General features: G+C 36.2%; 1 long non-coding RNA gene across 1 annotated transcript in view; it reads left to right on the plus strand.

The window, feature by feature from the left end:
- The window catches only part of LOC309844634, a 57,775-nt gene that overhangs the window by 7,882 nt on the left and 28,250 nt on the right, over positions 1–21,643 (plus strand). The window contains exons 3-5 of the long non-coding RNA XR_014300795.1: positions 4,122–4,190; positions 5,005–5,116; positions 6,492–6,540. This is a non-coding gene — a long non-coding RNA (uncharacterized lncRNA). The remainder of the gene's footprint in view (positions 1–4,121; positions 4,191–5,004; positions 5,117–6,491; positions 6,541–21,643) is intronic.

Here is a 21,643-nt window from a genome sequence, read left to right on the forward strand (position 1 = left end):
AGTCAGTATAAACCCTGGAAAATACAATTAGTTTCCTAATGAAAATACTGTATGCCTAGAATTCTTAAGATTCTAATTAAAATCAAGGGAAAATTTCAGTAAGATAATTTTTAAAGATAGAAGCAAAGTAAACATGTAAAGGTAAACAGTTTTTATTTATATTATCTGTAGGCAAATGATAATACAAATTAATGTATCTGTAAATTAATATATATCTATTTACAATAAACAATATTCTTAGGTAATTTTAGGACGAAAACCTCAGATATATATAAAAATATCTATGAACCTTACAGAAGGACATAAAACAATATTTGAACTACGGAAAAATGTGCTCTTAGATGAGAATTTAATTTAGTAGAAGATGAGATGATGAGAAGTTAATTTAGTAAAAATTTAATAAAAATGCCAATTCTTCAAAATATTCTATAAATTTGAGCTGTTTCTAAATAGAACTTCATCAAGGTTGATTCCAGAATTGGATACAATGACATAAAAGTTTTCTTGGAAAAATATATATCTGCAAACAGCCAAGAGAAGTTTCATGTAGAAGAATGAGAAACTGGGAAACTTTGCTTTACACATTATTCATCAGACTATAAAGTTACTATAATCAAATCAATATGGTATTAATCCTATGGAGCCATAAAAAAATGAAGAATCTAGAAAATAGATAGTTTTATATATGGCACATTCAATGGGAAAATAATTACTTATTTTATAAATAGGGCTACCAATTAGTTCTTTACCCAGAAGGAAACTAAGTTGGGCCCATTCTCACTGTACGGGCTGATCAGTACTATAGCCACTATATATTAGTGCTATTTAAATATAAATTAATTAAAATTAATTTTTAAAATTGTGTTTCCCAGCTATATCAGTCATGTTTTAAAGTGCAGCCAGTGTCTACTTTATCAGGCAGTGCAGATTATAGAAGATTTCCATCTTTGTAAAATGTTATATTGGACAGCACCAATTTCCTCTTTCTCTCCTTATGCATGTAACATTTGCTATATAATATTTAACATTTATATGTATACATATATATATACATCAATATGAACTAAAATATATCCTTAAATATATATATGAATATGTACATTTAAGTGTACCCAATTCATTTAAAATTTAAATATGAAACACTTAGAAGAAAATCATCGAGGCTACATAAACAATATAGGAGTTGAGGGGAAACTTGATAGCATGACCAGAAACTCAGAAAAAAATAAAAAGAGATGTATTCGACGTTAAAAAATTATAACTTCTGTATGTGCCTAGATACCAGTATCAGTTGGAGTTCTTGATTGAAAACAAAGGCATCTATTTTAGGTATATGTTGCAGAAAAAAAAAAAAAAAGAATTGGAAGGAGCTATGCTCACTACTAAGATAGCCAGAAAAACAGTTTGGAAGAGAAAACACCCAAACCTCATTGAGAGACTACTTTTAAGAAGATACCGCTGCTACCTCCTTAGGACATCAATACCACAACTATTGTTTCAACTTGATCATTTCCAAGTTGAAGTAAAGTGCCGGTGAATCTGATAGGAGGAGGTTGGGGCCTATTCTGTTGTCCTAGCTGCAAGGGAGCATGTGAAGACATGTTTCTGTTTTCTAGTTTAAGGGACAAGATTCAAAAGTGAGAAGTTCTCACCTAGAGAAAAGGTGTTCGGTATTTCCTGAAGGAACCACAAGCATGACAAATGTCCAGCACACTAACATAAAGTCAGCAGACAAATGATCTAGTGACGGTGGGACCACTGCAACCCAGATGAAGATGAATGTTTAATGTTTCTATAATGTGGAAAAGGTCCCTACAAACTGTAAAGAAAAGGATACACTATCTGATACAAAAAAAAAAAAAAGCACATCAAGGATATGAAGAGGGAATTCACAAAAGAGTAAATGCAAATTTTCCAAACTTAAAATAACAATGAAGTGGCACTTTATTGAGCAGACTGACAAAATTTGGAAGTTTTAAAAAACCTGCTAGTGGTCTGTGAATGAAATGGTATATTCTTTGCTACTGGATTATAAATTAATCTCCCCTTTTAGAAGGCAGTTTAACAATGTAAAATTTAAAATAACCAGTCTTAGAAGCAACCCCATTCCTTAGAAGTAAAAGCACCTCCAGATAAAAATATATATACAAGGATGTTTATTGTCCTTTCTTTGTGGAGGCAAAAGACTGAAACTATGAATGGACTGTGGTTTAAAAAAATGCACGATACATTCACTATGAGCTGTTAAAAAAGCACCTACAAGGAATGAGATAAAATCTATGTTATTTCTCTGGAGTTATTCTGACAATGACTTACTGAGTGAGAAAAAGTAAGATGTGGAGAACCAAACAGAACAACATACAAAGCACACTGTAAGAAACTGGAGACAGTGAGTTTTTAACAAGAATCACAATGGGTTGTGGACATGAAAGAGGGTAAACTGATGCCGGTGAGGAAGGGGAACAGAGAAGTGGGGAGGCAAACAGAAAAATGAAACAAGAGTCGCAAGTTAAAAACATAATGATGAGCACTGGGTGTTATATGCAACTAATCATTGAACTCTACATCAACGAGTGGTTTACTATATGTTGGCTAACAGAACATAATAAAAAATAATAATTAAAAAAATAACCAAAACTCTCATCATGGAAAACTGCTTCTGTGAATTACATGTATACCTATTTCAAGAGAAATTATAAAGGAGTTTAGATTTCTAAACTTCAGACATGTCTAAAATATAATCAGGTGAAAAATAACACATAATATTACAAAGTAATATGTAAAGAATGATTCCACTGAAAACCAAGTAAACAAGTGTGTGTGAGTGTGTGTGTGCGTGCGCACACCGTAGATGACAGGACACACTTATTAATACTGGTTTCTTTTGAAAAGATAAAATTGGAAAGCAAAGAGTGATTGTACATATGGTCATCCTAATTCTGAAATTCAAACATAGTTTTAAATTAAAAATATACTTTAACATTTCTGGAATGTATTATAAAGGCAATAAGCTCTATTTGATTCAGAGAATAATTGGAAAACATCAAGTAAGAGAGGCTGGTTTGGGATAGCCTTGCTAAGGAGAATATCTAAGCTGGGACCCGAAGTATAACAATAAGCTGTATTGTGGAGGGCTGGACAAAGAATGTTTTCAGCTGAGTCCACTGGCCTGATAGCTCCTCTGCAGGGCAAGAAGGAAGCCAGGACACCTGCTATGTTGGGAGCAAGTGGGTGTGTCGTGTGAGTTAAGGTTAGAGAGGCAGGGCCTTGTAGACCCCTGCTAATAAAAATTGGGTTGTAGACCACCTCTCCTCAGCAAATAAGTAGGTACTTAAATTTAAAACCTTTGTAGCAACTTCACAATGCTGAGGCTCCAACATGAGATTATCAGTTCAGGTATTTTCAGACTTGCCTGGTGCATTTCATGTTGCAGACTGCTGCTGGTTATGTGCAGCGGCCCACATCTCAGTCCATGATGAGTTAGAACAAAGCAAAAACAAAACCAAATTCATCCTCTCCACAGGTAGGGAGAAAAGTACTGCTGTAAACTGTGAAGCGATATTTTGTTGTTCTTCTTAGAGTAGTGGGAGACCATTACAATTTTTAAAATGAAATGAGCCTTTAGGGGAGGCTGAGTGACTCAGTCAGTCAAACAGCCAGCCAACTCTAGATTTTTGGCTCAGGTCATGATCTAGGAGTCCTGTGTGGAGCCTGGAGTTGGCTCTGTGCTCAGCAGGGAGTCTGAGGATTCTCTCTCTCCCTTTGCCCCTCCCCTTGCTCATGTGGGCATGCTTGCTCTCTCTCTGTCTAAAAACAAAACAAAACAAAACAAAACAAACAAACAATAAAAGCCAAAAAGATAAATTAAAAAGAAATGAGCCTTTATATATGTTTTACAAAAAAAAAAAAATTAAATCGTTAGTTTAGAACTAGAGTTAACGCAGCTTAACTCACTGTGCAGAGTAGATTGGAAAGGATCAAGGGTTAAAAAGAGGAGACACTTGTGGTGTAGGTAGGAGATGATGCCACTAGACTGGGTGGCGGCGGCTTTATAGGGGAATGGAAGAGGAAGAGTCAGGGGGAACCATGCAGGACTTCTGATTTCTTTTCTTTTGCCTTAGGAACTGGTACCTTATGATAACAACTATGGAGATAAGGGATGATAATAATAAGAGAAGAAGAATTTGAAGGTAAAAATCAAGAGTTCTGTTTCAAACAGATTTAAATTTGAAGTGTATATTACAAACCATGTGAAAGTACAGCTCCTCAGAGAGATCTGGAATTAAAGAGCACGGTTTGGGGCTTTATAGCATGTTGCTAAAGGGTGAACAACTGTTTGCCCAGGGCTGTCTCCACTGGAGTATTGAAAATCCCAAGTCCTGGGGATCTTCTCATTCCTTGGCAGACTGGGGCAGTGGTTCACCCTGTATAGATGCTATTTATACCATGGGATTGGATAAGAGCAACCTAGGAGAGCACACTCAAGGATTGAACCAGGCAAATTCTAGGAGGAAAGAGAATCTTAGAAGGCTGAAATTAGTGAGGTAGGTAAGCAGAAACAAAAACGTGTCAAATACCTGGTACCAAGGGAATAGAGGATGTCAACCAAAGAAAACTGATGGATGTCATGTAAAAAGAAGACAGAATTGTAGATTTGGCAAGACGGTGGTCACAGACGACCTTAACAAGAAAAGATTCTTGAGAGTGATGGGGGGGAAGACCGCAGTGTTGTTGTACATTAAAGAAACCAGCATGGCAGAAAGGCAGAGAACAGGCTTAGTATGTGCTAAGAAAAAAAAAAAAAAAACCATCATCCCAGCAGCTCTAAAATGAAGGGGTAGGGAATGGGCAGTACTTAAAATAGGCTGGAGAGAGTATGAAGGGTTGTTTTGATTCAATGTTAGAAAGTTGAATCTACTATACGAGTGCTGGGGATTTGCCAGCATTGGTGTCTGTATGAAGATTTCAGCATAAATTAAAGTGTTTTTTTTTTTTCTTTCCTAGTTGGTGATCTACAATTATATTCAGCCTCTCAGAAGCTGGCATGAGAAAACTTTTACAGTGGATTCAACGAATGTATCCCTTTTCCAGGGGAGGATGCTAGAGAAAACAAAAGGCAAGCAATAATTAAAAGGGAATAATTTCAATTAAAAAACATGGACCTGAGGCCAGGTGAAAGAGGGAACAGGACACAGAAATAGATGAAAAGCAGAGTCAGGGTTTTAGATGTTTCACTGGAGTTGAAGAATGCAAGCTGAAACAACAGCCGGTGGCAACCAGAGAAAAGAGTGATTGATTTTAAGATTTCACGTGCAGTGAGTTACTGCTGTTGCAATGTCAGCCCCACTGGCTGGGAAGGGGGTGGACGAACAGGTGATTAGAGGTGAGGAAGAGAAGGATCCGTCAGTCAGGTGAAATGGTTCATCCACATGAATTCTGAAGTCACCAGAAACAATGGCGCGAATGAGAATGGAGAAGAGGAAGAGAATGAGTCCAAAGCAAATTTGAAGGAGTGGTTGAGTCAATATATGAGAATAAGAAGGTGTACTGGGTGATTTTTGTCTGATGGTGCAAGCTTCAAATAGGAGGGAGGCACACCAAACTCCTTCCCTTCTGGTCCTATGGTATATGGGCTATGATAGAAAAAAACAATTTGCTTTAGGCTAATGCAAGGAAAGTGATGTCGCTAGGACTTAAGAAGTTAAATATTCACAGAAGAGTTTGAGGTGGTAAGAGAACCTCATATTGCCATTTGCGACAACATGGATGGAACTAGAGGGTATCATGCTTAGCGAAATAAGTCAAGCAGAGAAAGACAACTATCATATGATCTCCCTGATATGAGGAAGTGGTGATGCAACATGGAGGCTTAAGTGGGTAGGAGAAGAATAAATGAAACAAGATGGGATTGGGAGGGAGACAAACCATAAGTGACTCTTAATCTCACAAAACAAACTGAGGGTTGCTGGGGGGAGGGGGTTTGGGAGAAGGGGGTGGGATTATGGACATTGGGGAGGGTATGTGCTTTGGTGAGTGCTGTGAAGTGTGTAAACCTGGTGATTCACAGACCTGTACCCCTGGGGATAAAAATATATGTTTATAAAAAATAAAAAGTTAAAAAAAAAAAAAAAAGAGAACCTCATATTGACATATTGACTACATAGTTTGAAGGGCCCAATACAAAATGGAAATGTACTAAATCGTGTCCAAAAATCAGTTAGAATGTCACGATGGTGACACATGAACATTTACATCAAACACAAGCCCTTGTAAGTGTGGCATCCTGTGTGGCTGTACAAGTCGCCACTATGGGTTTTTTTTGGAATTTCACATGGCTAGGAAAGAGATTTGGGAGGGAGGGCAACATTTGCTCAGGTTACAAGATATGTGACATTTCTTTGTTTGGAATAGCTCTGTGCATAAATGCTTAAACACTATCACCATTTAATGCTTCTAATAGATGAGGTGAGAACCATTTCCTCATGTTACAGATAAGGAACGTGAAGCCCTGGAAATTCAAGTGATTTGCCCAAGGTCACAGTAAGTGGCAGCTTCATTCTAAATCTGTGTTCCTAACTAGCAAGCACTTTAGCCTGGCTGGGGGCCTAGAGATAACTGATGGTTTAGGAGACTTTGACCTTCGGTTGACCAAAGTGAACAGGAGTGAAAGAGGTGATAAGATTAGTTCTCATTAAATCCTTAGAGAAGGAAGAAGATTCAGCTGCAAAGTATAGTTTTCTGTTTCATCTTTCTTTCAACTATATTGAGGTACAATTGACATGTAAGATTTTAGGATATTCAAGGGGTACCTGGGTGGCTCGGTGGGTTAAGCCTCTGGCTTCAGCTCAGGTCATGATCTCAGGGTCCTGGGATGGAAACCCCGCATTGGGCTTTCTGCTCAGCGGGGAGCCTGCTTCTCCATCTCTCTCTGCCTGCCTCTCTGCCTGCTTGTGATCTCTGCCTGTCAAATAAATAAATAAAATCTTTAAAAAAATTTAAGATATTCAAGTATACATTGTGATGATTGGACCTACACCATGAGAGGTTCCCGCATCTGACTTGTTAACACATCCATTACTTCACACATTTATCTTTTTGTTTGGTTGTTTTCTGGTGAGAACATTTAAGTTCTACTCTATTAGCGAAATTTCGTTATACAATACAGCGTGATTAGCTATAATCACCATGTTTTACATTAGATTCTTAGACCTCATGTGTCCCGAGAAGATGGAACTAGGATATCAAAGAGGTATCTGCACAGAGAAATATGCTCTTTGCAACACTATTCACAATAGCCCAGATATGGAAATAAGTGTCCATCCATGAATAGGTAAAGATGTGGCATATATTTTCTAAATAAATATACAATAGAATATTATTTAGCTATGAGAAAAGGAAATTCTGCCTTTTGAGACCACAAGGATGGACCTTAAAACATTACGTGAAGAGAAATAATCCATAGAGAGAAAGACAAATATTGCTAGATATCACATATACATGGAATCTTAAAAAAAAAAAAAAAGTCAAACTCATAGAAATAAAAAGTAGAGAAGTGATAGCTGGGGCTTGATGGTGGGGGAAATAGGGAGAGAGTGGTGAAAAGGTATAGACTGTCAATTCTAAGGTGAAATAAGGCGCGGTAAGTGAAATCCTAATTGACGGAGGTGTCACAAAGAGAAAAAAAAAAGTCCTCACATATGGATGAATTTTTACGCATTGAAAAAATGTTTAGGTCCCTTGGGAAAACTTGTGATCTAATTTATTAGCACTCTGGTTTACTTTGGCTCTTTACATAAGAAACCAGTCATCCTACCAGGTACTACTTGGTTTGTAGGCAGAATTATTTTATTTATGACTAAATTTCAGTTTATTTTTTGTCTTCAGATTTTTTGACCCTGGTTTGTGTGTGAAGGACTGGGGGAAGAAAAGATGCGATTAATTTCAGTCCAACTGATTATTTACCAATGCTTTTTGAAAAAAGACAGCTGGTTGCCTGATTTATTGGCCTACGTAATCTATGTACTTACTGAAATATGAATTGATTAATGTTCTCTGTCTAAACTTTGCTTTTGTTTTAATAGGCCAATTATAAATACAAGTTTTGGTCTATTTGATATAATCCAAGGTAAAAAACAAAGAACAAGGAGAACATTAGGCCTCCTAATGTTTTTAATGCTTTCCCTGAAGTCTACCATTTCCTTTCCAGCTCTGTATTTGAGATGAGTGCATCTGTTCGCACACTTGTATATCTGACACCTTGTAAAGGCCCAGCTAGATTAAAAATGAAGGAAATACACTCAACCTCTTCCATTTGCAGCTTTAATGAAACGAGGAATCCTCAATTAATTATGTTTCTTAGTTAATAAAGTCATAGATGAATTTTCCAAAGCATTAGAGTATAACAAAATACGGTGCTACCCAATGAACTTTATCACTATTTTGATGTCATTTTTATAGAATTTAAGTTTCATTTTAACTTAAAAAGTATACTTAGACATTGTTACAGACTCAGCTGTATTCCCTTCAAAATTCCTATGTGGAAGCCCTAACCCAACTGTTACCAGGTATGCAGATAGGACCTTTAAACAGGTAATTGAGGTTAAATGATGTCACGAGCGTGAGCCCTAATCCAAAAGGACTGGTGTGCTTTAGGAAAAGAGGAAGAGATACTGGGGCTGTCTGTGCACAGAGGAAAGGCTATGTGAGAACAGAGTGAGAAGGCCAAGCAGAGAGACCTCAGAAGAGGTCAGCTCTGCCAAGCCTTCAGAGCCGTGAGAAAATTAACTTAGGTTGTCTAAGCCTCCCAGTCTGTAGTATTCTGTTATGACAATCCTAGCAAACTAATGCAGTTCAAAACAGTCTTATCTTTCAGAATTTAGTGCAAAAAATAATTTACATCCATCTTTTTTTAGAACTAGTATACATGATTTTGCATACTGTCAAGTGAAGACTCTTTAAAAAATCTATTTGAATGAAAATAGACATGGTTTCCTTATTCTGAATTTAACATGCTACTTTACATTAAGGCAGTAAAGATTTTCAGCTTTACAAATAATTTTAATCTTATAACTAAAGTTTATTATATAATATTCAGAAAATATAGAAGGATAAGAAAAAAGTAAAACAATTTCTTATCCTACTATATAAAAATAATTTCTAAAAATATTTTGACATATCAATATATCCAGTAAAAATAAAAGTGTGAGGACTGACTATACACTTTAATTTGTTTCTTGAATTAAAAATTGAATACATGGATATTTCTGGGTCATTAAATAGACTTCATACAGACACACACACCCACAGTATTTTTTGCAACGATGGAATCAAATTTTATTGCATGAATTTAGCATAACTAATCTATTCTTATTGGATAATCAGGTTTTCAAATATTATTTACGATTAACAGGACAAATATGATAAATTCACTCTGAATGATAGTTTCAGAAATTAACATAAATGTTCTGTCTTCTACAGCCTCTCTTCTGCCTTGTAAAGAATAAGAATACTTTATTGTTTAGGCAGTTGCAGTCACTGGTATTTGCTGTGTTGATCCAGGAAATTATTGATTAGAGCAGTGCGTATGTCTGGGGGGCTATCTTAACTCATGTGAGGAAGATACATGCCAGAAAAAGAAAGAAAATTGAGCTGTGGAGGTAGAGAAAAGAGGTGACAGAGAAGAAATGGCCAGCAGTCAGTTGGAGAAAAACATTTTGGAGAGTTTTAGTAGAGAATCAGAGGTGTTGGGAGGAGCTGCCAAATTGTGATGAATAAGATTTCTAGGAAAGATGGGAGTGCAGGATTTTTAGAACTTCTGCAATGTAGTATGACTAGAATGATCCATTCAGAAGTCCTTTTGAGAAATAGTAAAATTTACTATGTCTTACATTGTACACCTGAAATTAATATACATTGTGAAATTAATAAACTATACTTTAATAATAACTATTTTAAAAAGTCCTTTTGAGAAAGAGTAAAAATTTTAAGTAGTTTTTGGATATTTGCAGATTTGGAGTGTTTTCTTTAAAATTAAAAAAAAAAATGCTAACAACTACTACCTCATTTTCAGTACAGTAGAGATGTACATATTTGGAGCCCAGTTCTTGAATGGACCATGATTGATTACTAACATGCTTGATAAAAAGAACGTGCAGAGGCACCTGGGTGGCTTAGTTAAGTGTCCAACACTTGTTTTCCACTCAGGTCGTGCTCTTAGGGTCAAGAGATCAAGTCACGCCTTGGGCTTTATGCCCAGTGTGGAGTTTGTTTGAGATTCTCTCTCCCTCTCTCTGTCCCTCCCCCAGGTTCACACACTTTCTCTCTCTTTCTCTTTCTCTCTCTCTTAAGTAAATAAATCTTAAGGAAAAGAAGAATGTGCAAAATTTAAAAGTTTTGATCTATATTTAATCATCTTTTATCTGCACCAGAGCTATTTAAAATGCTTTTTTCTTGTTTCCTTGGCACTTCTTTGACTTTGCCAATCTGATAGTGATATCAAATTATTTTAATTTGTACTTTTGTTAAATTTCTTTTAAGATTGGATAATATGTATATTTTCTAAGGTTACTTTGTAAAATTTTTAAACAATATTTTCAATTCTAAGTGAAATGCAAAGCTTATGTGTCATCTAAAAATGTATTTCAGGTTATGGGGCAGATCTAATATTTTCAAAAATGACAAAAATGTCTAATTAGGACTCTCATGTAATATTTTTCTTATCATTTTTCTACAAAATGGGTTACATTTTCTACAAAATGTAAACAAACAAACAAAAAAGTCTTTTAGATGTTGACTGACAGATTCTAAAACTCTGTCTAGCTTCAGAAAAACTGATGATTACGAACTCATTTACATTTTGCTTTTTCTGATATCTTCTGTAATTTCAGAGTGTAAAATTCCCTACCTCCAATTTAAGCCTTAAGCTTTCATCTGTGTACATGATCTAATTACTTTTTCTGTGTTTCTTATTTCAAGTAGCAAAATCTATCAACAAACGAATCACTCAAGATAAGAACTTGGGAATTATATTTGACTCTAGTACTTTCTCTTTCCCACGTGAAATCCTAGTGATTTTATTTCTTTATATATTCAGTGTATTTATTTTTCCTGTTCATGCCAAATAGTGCTTAGCACAAGTCCTTATTATCTCATCATGAGATCCTTTTTAATAAGATGTTTTTTTTAAAGATTTTATTTATTTATTTATTTGACAGACAGAGATCACAAGTAGGCAGAGAGAGAGGGGGAAGCAGGCTTCCTGCTGAGCAGAGAGCCCGATGTGGGGCTCGATCCCAGGACCCTGAGATCATGACCTGAGCCAAAGACAGAGGCTTTTTCCTCTGAGCCACCCAGGCACCCCTTATAAGATTTTTAAAATGTATCTTCTTATCTCCTAACTTCCAAACTCTCTAATCTGCTATAAAAAGCCCTCCTTTATCAGTCCCAGACTCCTCTGCTCATTTCTTCTTTCATATTTCCATCACTTGAATTTTGTACTGAGTTATTTTTTCCCTAAAATCCAACATACTTTACATCTCTCTTCTTTCAGAAGGTATTTCCTTAGAAGTAGAGTGTATTTCATTCCTATTTCTTTTATTTCATTAATTTTTGTTTTCTTTTAAGAATAGTATGCCTTCCTTCTGAGAGCTTCTCTGCAATGGGTCAGGTGCTCAGTCTGTATATTTTTTTTATGATGCACTTCCTTCTTCTAATCTGTCTATATCATGATTAAGCTCTTGGCTTAATTTTGGCTCATTTTCTCATTTCTTTCTTAATCTTGGCTCATTTTCTACTTCATTAGTGATTAGAAGTAGCTTGATGCACGAGACTGTCTTATTTTCTTTATTTTTGTAATATCTCATCTTAAAGGAGTTAAGATATGCTCACTAAGTGATTTTTGAACTGAACTGAATTCTACATCTTTATTTCTCATCTGTTATATATAAGAATGGGGCAGCTCTAATTAAAAAAAAATTAAAAAGAAAACTGTCACACTTCAAGAAATTTTTACTATTCTTTTTTTATTATAATAAATAACAGGAAATCTTTAATTCTTATCTTCAGATATATATATTCAGAGAATAGAGATCTATTTTGTAGGTGTCATTGGTCAGATAGAAGTTCATATTTAAATCCAGAATTTTTTTAAAATTTTGAATTGAATTTTGTTAACTTCATTTTTTAAAAACCCTATTTTATACACCATGCCCTGCCTTCAAATAGCAGCACAGCATTATCCAGTAGAGAGGAGAAAAAGGAGGGAGACCTAAAATATGGACAGAAAAAAAACAGGAGCGCATAGGGGAGATAGACAATAGGCTTTGAAATTCATTGTTCTTAGGTAGTGAAAAGAAGGACCATAGGCACCCCAATGTTCATGGCAGCAATGTCCACAATATCCAAACTGTGGAGAGAGCCAAGATGCCCTTCAAAGATGAATGGATAAAGAAGATGAGGTCCATATCTACAAGGGAATATTACTCATCCATCAGAAAGGATGGGTACTCAGCTTTTGCGTCAACATGAATGAGATTTGAGGAGATTATGCTGAGTGATGTAAGTCAAGCAGAGAAAGTCAATGATCTGGTTACACTTATTTGTGGAACATAAGGAATAGCCTGGAGGACATTAGGAGAAGGAAGAGAACAATGGAGGAGGAGAAATCAGAGGGAGAGATGAACCATGAGAGGCTATGGACTACAGGAAACAAACTGAGGGTTTCAGAGGTGAGGTGGGTGGGGGGATGGGTGAGCCTGGTGATGGGTATTCAAGATGGCACGTATTGCATGGAGCACTAGGTGTTACACGCAAACAATGAATCTTGGAACAGTACATCAAAAAGTAATGATGTACTATATGGGGACTAACATAACATAATAAAACATAAACAATAAATAATGGGCCCTCTAGTACTTGAAAAAAATGAAATCCACTCTCTTGATCAAATAAATTTACTGGCTGCATATAACAGTGTAAATTTACACTCTACTTCTGGATTTCTTTTTTTTTTTTTAAAGATTTTATTTATTTGACAGAGAGATCACAAGTAGGCAGAGAGGCAGGCAGAGAGAGAGAAGGAAGCAGGCTCCGTGCTGAGCAGAGAGCCCGATGAAGGGCTTGATCCCAGGACCTCGAGATCATGACCTGAGCTGAAGGCAGAGACATAACCCACTGAGCCACCCAGGTGCCCCTACCTCTGGATTTCACATAGCCTTTCCAGTGTCTTATGGTTGGAGGGGACCCTTTTGAAAAACATCTTAAATTAGAGGCATATCATGTGAGGTGATGAGAATCTCAACTAACTCCATCTTTCTTGACAATTCTAAGCTAAGAGTTGTCATATACCTAAAACTCGTGATTCTAAATTTTGTATCAATTATGTAAGTGTATGTACACATACATACTGCAATTCACTGTATTCTGTTTTTTAATTTATTTGTCTTGATCTTGTTTTCCTGACTTGGTTGTGAATTCTTGGAAGATAAAATGTAGAACTTATACTATGAGTTTTTTTTTTTTTAATCATGTGTGCACTATATTGGTTATACTGTAGATATCTAGCTCATAATTTTTATTTAAATTTTTTTCTCAATGAACATTAAGTAGTCAATAAGTCATCATCGTACTGGTAATAACATATCTAAATAGTTCTCTCCTATCTCACCAAGTTAGCAAAAAAGCTAGAAAAGCATTATGACAGTTTTTCTCTCACTTGTATAACTTACAGCACCACAGGACTAGCAGATGAACGGAAGGGAAAAAGAGGAAAAAGGGATCTCTCTTCTCTTACATTTAGAAAATTATATGCTTCCGAACCCCAGTTTCCTTGCGTGCAGAGATTGTGATTCATTAATATTTTATTCCTAGCACCTAGTGCATAGTAGGTGCTTAAGACGCATTTGAATGAATTAATGAAGCAGAAAAATTTAGGTCCCTGACTGTGAAGAAACATCTCAACAATATAATAAAATGAACAGATTCTGGGGTAGGAATTGCAATCAATCAACACAGGCAAGGAAGAACAAAGTTTTAGATTAGTTACAAACAGAAACAGTTCCCCCTTTGTGGAGTAGAGTTTGGTTCCATCTGAAGAAGTTTCAAATCCCATTTGCCATTTGAATTGGGATCTTGACAAAGTGACAAAGGAGTGACCTTCAATGACATGATAGAGAAAAGGATCTCTTCACAATTACCTTTTTTTTTTAAGATTTTATTTATTTATTTATTTAAATTTATTTTTTAGACACAGAGAGAGATCACAAGTAGGCAGACAGGCAGACAGAGAGAGAGGAAGAAGCAGGCACCCCGCTGAGCAGAGAGCCCAATGTGGGGCTCCATCCCAGGACCCTGAGATCATGACCTGAGCTGAAGGCAGAGGCTTTAACCCACTGAGCCACCCAGGTGCCCCCACCATTTCCTTTTGGTATAGTCCTTTATTTCCTTGTCTTCTTCCTACTTACAAACATTTCCTAGCAAAAAGGAGCATTATCCGCATAATCTCTCAATGTCATAACTGGCCATAGAGTTGACTGTTGTAATACTAACCAAAATTATATCTGTGGCATTTTCAAAGCCCTCTGTGAGATGAAGCTGACTTGGCAGCTTCGGCTGTTGCAAACAGTTGAGGTGTGATATATTTGCACATACACAACCATTGAGTTGAGCTTCTTGGCTGGGAGAAATGTAGACCACAGTATGGTGTCTAAGTCAAGGCACATTGTGAATAAATACCCAATGCTAACATTAATATTGGGCCAAAATCAGCAATTTGTTTGAATTATTGAACATGACATTCATTCTCTTACTGCTGAGTAAAGGAAGGTAGAAAGAAAGGCTTTCCTGAGCTGGGCCTATCACTTTGAAATTTAGCCCCACTCATCCAATGCAGGAAGAGGGAATGCTGAAATTTACCAAGGATATTCCTTAAGATAAAGGAAATGTAGTTTATAATGTTCAGAAGCCAGAGAATTCAGCTAGGCTTCTTGCTTGTTTTTCAAGTTTTGCTTAAATTGGCTTACAGATTTATCTACAATGCATTGCACATGGATATTTTTGTCACCGCATATTTTACAACAGCTGTGATCCTGATGGGGATTTAGTTAACCAAAGGCCCCTCTGCATGCAAGCAGTCACCAGGCAGCTAATGGATTGAGGGCCGAAACGACAATAAAGTGAGCAGAGCCATGCAGCTGTGGACCAAATGTAGGATAATAACTAGCAGTTGGCCATTACGGGGTTAACTGCTGGTGTTCTGTTAAGTGTAAAAAATGTTGATGTCCTGCTTAAAAACACAGCCAAAATCTGAACATTTCCATTGGGTCAATGTAAAAAATGCCTCTGCTTCCTTTTAAACTGGTGATTAGTTTTAGGACACCGATCTTGTTGGAATGTCTAACACATATATTATTATAATTATATATTTTTTGATAATTATGTTGTACTTTTCCAATATGCTTTTAATCTAAGTAAGGATCCTTGCAGAATATCAGCTTCTTAGTCTCTGGGGTTTTAGCCACCGGTGCCTGTGCCTTTATAATTTCCAGACTTGTTACATTTACTCTGGGAAGAATTTTCACCTACATTTTTTGGGTTAAAGAACCATCCATTCTGTTGTTTTAAACAAATGAAATTGTATCACTATAGTGTCAGTCCAAACATGTGTAATTAACATGGAAAATATGTCTGAGCCATATTGGTCAAGATAGATGACTTCCTTACATGACTTATAAACAGTAAGAGGCATACAGCCAGGATGTCAAAACCAACTTGTATATCGCAAAGGTTTATCTGGGAGGACTTTCAAATTACAAAGGAAAAAGAAAGAATCAGCCTGCCATACTTTCTTAACAAGGAGAGCAGCTTTCTGCTATCTGTATAAAAATAAGCCTTCTGTCCTTCTTTTCGACATATGTTACTCACACTGCAAAGGTCAAAAGAGACATTTTATTCTTTTGGAAATGTTCTTCAAACAATATAATGGTACATGTCAGTGTGTTCAAATTATTCTGGCTGGAAATGGGTCTCTAATCTCCTTTTAAATTTTAACAGTGACTGTGCATAGAATTCTCTTTGGAATTCTTTGATTAGTGGCTTTGGCTCTAAAAGAAAGAGTTCCAACTCTGTCTCCTATGTGTTTTTCTGAGTCCGCTGAAAGCCACAAGCTCTGAGTTTTTTCTAGTGTTGTTTTCCTAGGTAATGATTCAGTAGTACTACTGACTAGGTAGGAGACTTGTAGCCCATAGGAGCTTATCTATTCCTTTGCTGGGTAAAATGAACTCTTCCTGAGTATAACTGAAGGTGCTTTTTATCTTCAAGTATATGCCAGTCCTTATTTTATGTCATCAGGAGCATCATTTAAATAATTAAAATTAGGTGTGCCAAGAAGCTCCAAGGAAGTCCTGTCTGTGAGTGAATCACATCCAAGGGGTCACCATAGGTGACTCAGGACAAGGAAAATGCAGTTCGCAAGAGCCCTGCAGCAAGCCCTCCCATTTCAGGCAATAAAATGAATTGTCACTGTAGAGGTCAGTAGACTTCCTTATTAAAAATAACGTAAATTGGCGAGGGTATGTGCTTTGGTGAGTGCTGTGAAGTGTGTAAACCTGGCGATTCACAGACCTGTACCCCTGGGGATTAAAATATATTATGTTTATAAAAAATTAAAAATTAAAAAAAATAACGTCATTAGAAATTCTTCCTTTGAGAACAATCCTCTGGTTCCCTTCTGGCGCAACCCTAAGAAGGTTCTTGACCACTTGGTTCATGAAAGCATTCCCTTAATGAACTAAACCCATTTATCCTCTAATTGCAAATCATAATCTTAAGATATGTAATTCATTCTGTACTTGTCAAGCAGCTTGGGCTCTGAGTGGTGTTTGCACACATGAGAGAGAGGAAGAAAGAGTGGGAAAGGATGAGAGAAAGCGATACTTAGGAATGTGTGGCTGCACTGTTTCCAAAGGAAAACTAACTGTCCTATCTCCTGAGGTTGCCTGAAGCAGGGTGCCCTTGAAACAAGACTGCTATAGAGGTCGCTGTAGATTGCCTGAGAGTTTTAGATGGAATTTTGGTATTTGTCAAGGGGTTACTGTGGTGCCACCTAGATATTCTCATGGACAGGAAAGATAAACATGCTGATACAGTCAGGCGCTCCTCAGGAATTCAACAAAACCAGGAATTAACTTGTCCTTGGGAATGTGGTAAAACAATGAAAGCAGAAACATATCTTCATCGCTCTTTCTTGGCTTTAGTCACATGTCAGTCTTCTAGAAAACCTTCCTGTTCTTCTTACTCTCCATTCCACACCCCAATGAGCTCTGACATGATCAGTAGGATAGAGTTGAAAAAATCTTAGAAATTATAGAAAATCATTCTTTTCTGTCTTTATCCTTCTGCGTACCTCAGTAGGATTCAAGGAAAGACACCTTTATGCCAGGCGCCATTCCTCAATTACATCCAAGTGAAAGCTCCTCTTTAGGACGTTGACTGGTACGCCTTACGTGAGAATGAGTTAGCGCCCTCAGTACCTTAATCAGCTGTCCAGGTCCCCAGCAGCTGGGTAGTTTCACCCTACTTTTCTAAGCTTAGCTCAACTCTGAATATTGTAGTTCAACAATACCCACTTTTATCTGGATTGAAGACCTAACAAAAGAGTGGGAAAGGTATCAGGCATCCTTAGCAAGGGAAAGTAAAATCTTAACAGAACAGGAAGATGGTTTCTATCTTGTAGCCATAAGCCCAGTTTTATTTTTTGAGGCACAGCCCGATGCTATCTTTCATGTAAGTAGTTGCCAACAAATCAGTAATTATCAAGAGATTTATTATTGATTTTTTTAAAAGTTGAAGATATAAGGTAGTAAATTACCATAGATGTAGTCTCAGCCAAAGCTAACCCGGGGATGTGTTATATAAACATGGTATATACCCAGGGGAATATGGTCACATATGCATAGTTCAAGATGAATATGTCATCCTGAGTAGTTTCAACCTCTTGTGAAGTACTGGGCAATGGAAGTTGGTAGCTGTAACAACCGCAGCATATGCTATAAGCATTTCAACTATTAAAGGATCTGACGCCTGGCAGGTGTGCACAAGAATGACAACTCTTGGCAAGTTCATCTTATCCTTGTGCACAAATAATAAAGAGAAAGGAATACTTTCAGTCTGGCAGAAATAAGCAACAGGTGCTGAAGACCCCGTGATGTAGTTTAACACGACAGAGTATATTAAACAGTGTGAAATAAGCAAATATAATTATAACATGCTATAATGAAAATGATGGCTCCCAGTTAATTCTGGTCTAGACTGGTTCAAAGACCCCAGGGCCAACACACCTTAGAAGGGATTACACCCTTTAAAAATAACAGAATGCATAAAATATTTAATAGTGTACCCTTCAATAGTAAAAGTCCTTCAGGGATTCTAAAGTTTAAGGGCTATTTTTTTCAGATGTGGAGCTTTAAGGGTTATCCCATATGTTCAGGGCTGTAGATCCTCCAGTATGTCCTTATCTAGAATCTTTCAAACTAAGGAACTCAGTCTAGGAACAAGTTTACTCTCATCTTTTATTTATTCTGGTTCGTGCAAGATGCAACATTATTTCGTGCATCAAAACTGCTATTCACCATGTACTTAAGATTTCTAATGTCAAGAGCGGTGATCCTTGAGTAAATCCTGTTCTAAAGCTAATGACCCTGCTGCGCCCCAAAGTTTATACAAAACTGTATCCCTATTGTATCTTTTGTATTTATTTTGTTTATTTCTTTGGGACCTAAGTAGGAATGCAGTAGAGCAGTCTTGATAATTATAGCAACACTGATTAAAATATCTAGGCTCTGGAGTGATATCTACCAGATTCAGGATTCTGTTTCTAAATCCTGCATATGTGAGTTTGACTTGATAAATTAAATTCCCAACCCTGTTTCTTTTTTCTGTAAAGTGGAAATAATAAAAATAATTACTTCATAGGCTCTTTTGAGGGTTAAGTTAACTTAATTATTTATCTTAATAAAATGGTACATTGTGATTATTTGAAAGTATTAGCCAGAGAGAGATAGAGAAAGAAGAGAAAGAAGAAAGAAAGGAAGGGAAGAAGGAAGGAAGGGAGGAAAGAAGGAAGCCGGCTACTTTTATTTCTGTTTTCTCGAGTGGATTCCATTGAAAATTAAAAAGTGGTAGCAACATTTGGTGAAACAGCTCCTTTGATTTTCAGATTTTCCTAGGTGCATATTTCTAGGATAAACATTCCTTCCCTTGTCATGATCTGGTGCTCGAAGTCTGATCCTTCGACCAGGAGCCTGAGCATGGCACGGAGGTTTGTAATAAGTGCACTCTTGGGTCCCACTCCAAATCTATTGATTCAAAATCTGTATTTGAATGAGATGCCAAGTAATTTATGTGTACTTTAAAACTTGAAAAGCCTTGGTCTATCCATCTAAGTTCTTTAAATATGTTTTCATATTTTCTTGATCTTACACCTAATAATATCTGTTATTATACCTGCATATTTTTGTTAGCCCAAATACTTGCTTTTTGAATTCCTGGATTACTCTGCAAGTCCTTCAGATGCACATTATTTTAATTATGTTTTTAATACATGCTAGGACCCAAATAGCCAATTTCAATGCCACCTCCTTCTCCCTCTCTTACTCTGAAACACCTTACTATTCTCATCATCTGATTCCTAGATTTTGGTTTGTGTGTTTCTAGAGAAATTACTAAAATAAATTTTTAATCTCTTTTTCTGATTTTGAAGTTGAAATAATATCTCTGTTGGTTTTTATGGGAGAAATGTAAGAGATATATGGATCATTATATGCTTCTATAAATTATTTTTCTTTTGTTTTTATTAAATCATTGATAAATTTACTTGTACCTAGAAGGAAATGTTTAATTAAGAAAAACACCTCAAGGGGCTCTTGGGTGGCTCAGTCGGCTAAGCATCTGCCTTAGGTTCAGGTCAGGATCCCAAGGTCCTGGGATTGAGCCCCAAGTCTTCGTCTTCGGGCTCCCTGCTCTGTGGGGAGCCTGCTTCTCCCCCTCCCACTGCTCACATCCATTCCCTGGACCGCAGTTTGTGCTCTCTCTCTCCCCCCCTCTCTCTCCCATAAATAAATAAAATCTTAAAAAAAAAAAAAAAAAGAAACACTCTTTGAGACAAATTTTGGTCATGCTCAATAGAAGGCAAATACAAAATAAATTGGAATCAAATCAAATTAATTATTTAAAAGAACAGGTATTTACAAAAAAAAGATGATTGTAAGTTTCTCCTAAATTTACATTTCTTCCCTCTTTTAAATAATACTTTAGAGTTACATATTGTGTTTTGTTTTTCTGACTTTAAGACTATCTTGATTTCAACTGATAGCAATATTGTCCATACTTTTCACTTGCAATATGAGTGCTATCTCATAACAAAGACAACTTGAGAATGCATGTTAACAAAATTGAACACTACAAATGAATTTCACAGTACTCTGCACTACTCATTCTCACCTCATGAATCCAGAAGTGTCTATGAATTTGAAAGATTTCTGTTGGTAGATGATCTCATCTTCCATACTTACATAGTCTCTGGTTACATTTTTTCTCCTGTAAATGGTTCCCTATACTTGAAGTTGTAGTGCCAAACCTTCTAGACAGGCATAAATTATTGCTACCTCTCCCCTCCTCTTTTTTTTTTTTTCACTTATTTTTCATATTGTATGACAAACTAAAACATTGAGTGATGGATAGTGCTAAGGGACAGTGACTATTGTGTTTCTTCATACTTGGGATATTATATATGTCTCACATAACAAATTGTATGATACTGGAGATCAAACAAGAGGGCTTTAAAAATTTCATTTGTAGGTGGGCGCTTTGGTTTTGTAAAGGCAGCTGCAAATTTGACTTTAATTGCTAACTGAAAGGAATGGTTGCAATATGTAGCCAGACAAAATATGAAAAATATAGAAAGGTCAAAGTAGTAAAGTATACATTTCCTTTTACAGAGAGCATAGACTCATTCACTGAGCTGATGTTCCTGCAATAAATTCTCACTTCCATGAAAAAAATTTTTTTTTCCATTTTGAGAAAAAGGAAGATGACTGTGTCATACCAGCCCTAATATCTAGCCCATGTTCATGGGGAGGGCAACCCAGCAAAAGCCTTTCTCTTACCTGGTTAATTTTTAATTTATAGGCTCTAAAACTACATATCAACTAAGTTCCTTCCTCCCTTTTTTCCTTCTATTTTACCCCCAAGTAATCTTAAAACTTCTTCAAGAGGAACATCAGTTTTTTTTTTTTTTCTTCTCACTGTTCATGTGGTACATATTCTCTGTAAGCTCTTTATTTTTACCCTAATGGTAGAAGCTGTCTTTTTCTCTAAGACAGACTGGATTCTAATTAAAAAAATGTTTTAAAACAGCTAATAATAGTAAAACTCTTTAATTTCTTTCCTAATTTTTTTTCTAGAATTAAGTCTTGACATTATATTTGAACTGAAAATCTCAAGTTAAAAGAAGGACATACTGTATGGTGACTAACATGACATAATAAAAAAAATAATAATAAGGAAGGAAATGAACATTCGTTGAGAGTCTATTGTGTGCCAGAAATTTTCTGTGCATGATTTCTTTTAGTCCTCATGACAATATCGTGTA

Source organism: Mustela nivalis (assembly GCF_964662115.1).
Source record: "Mustela nivalis genome assembly, chromosome: 12".
NCBI classification, from domain to species: Eukaryota; Metazoa; Chordata; class Mammalia; order Carnivora; family Mustelidae; genus Mustela; species Mustela nivalis.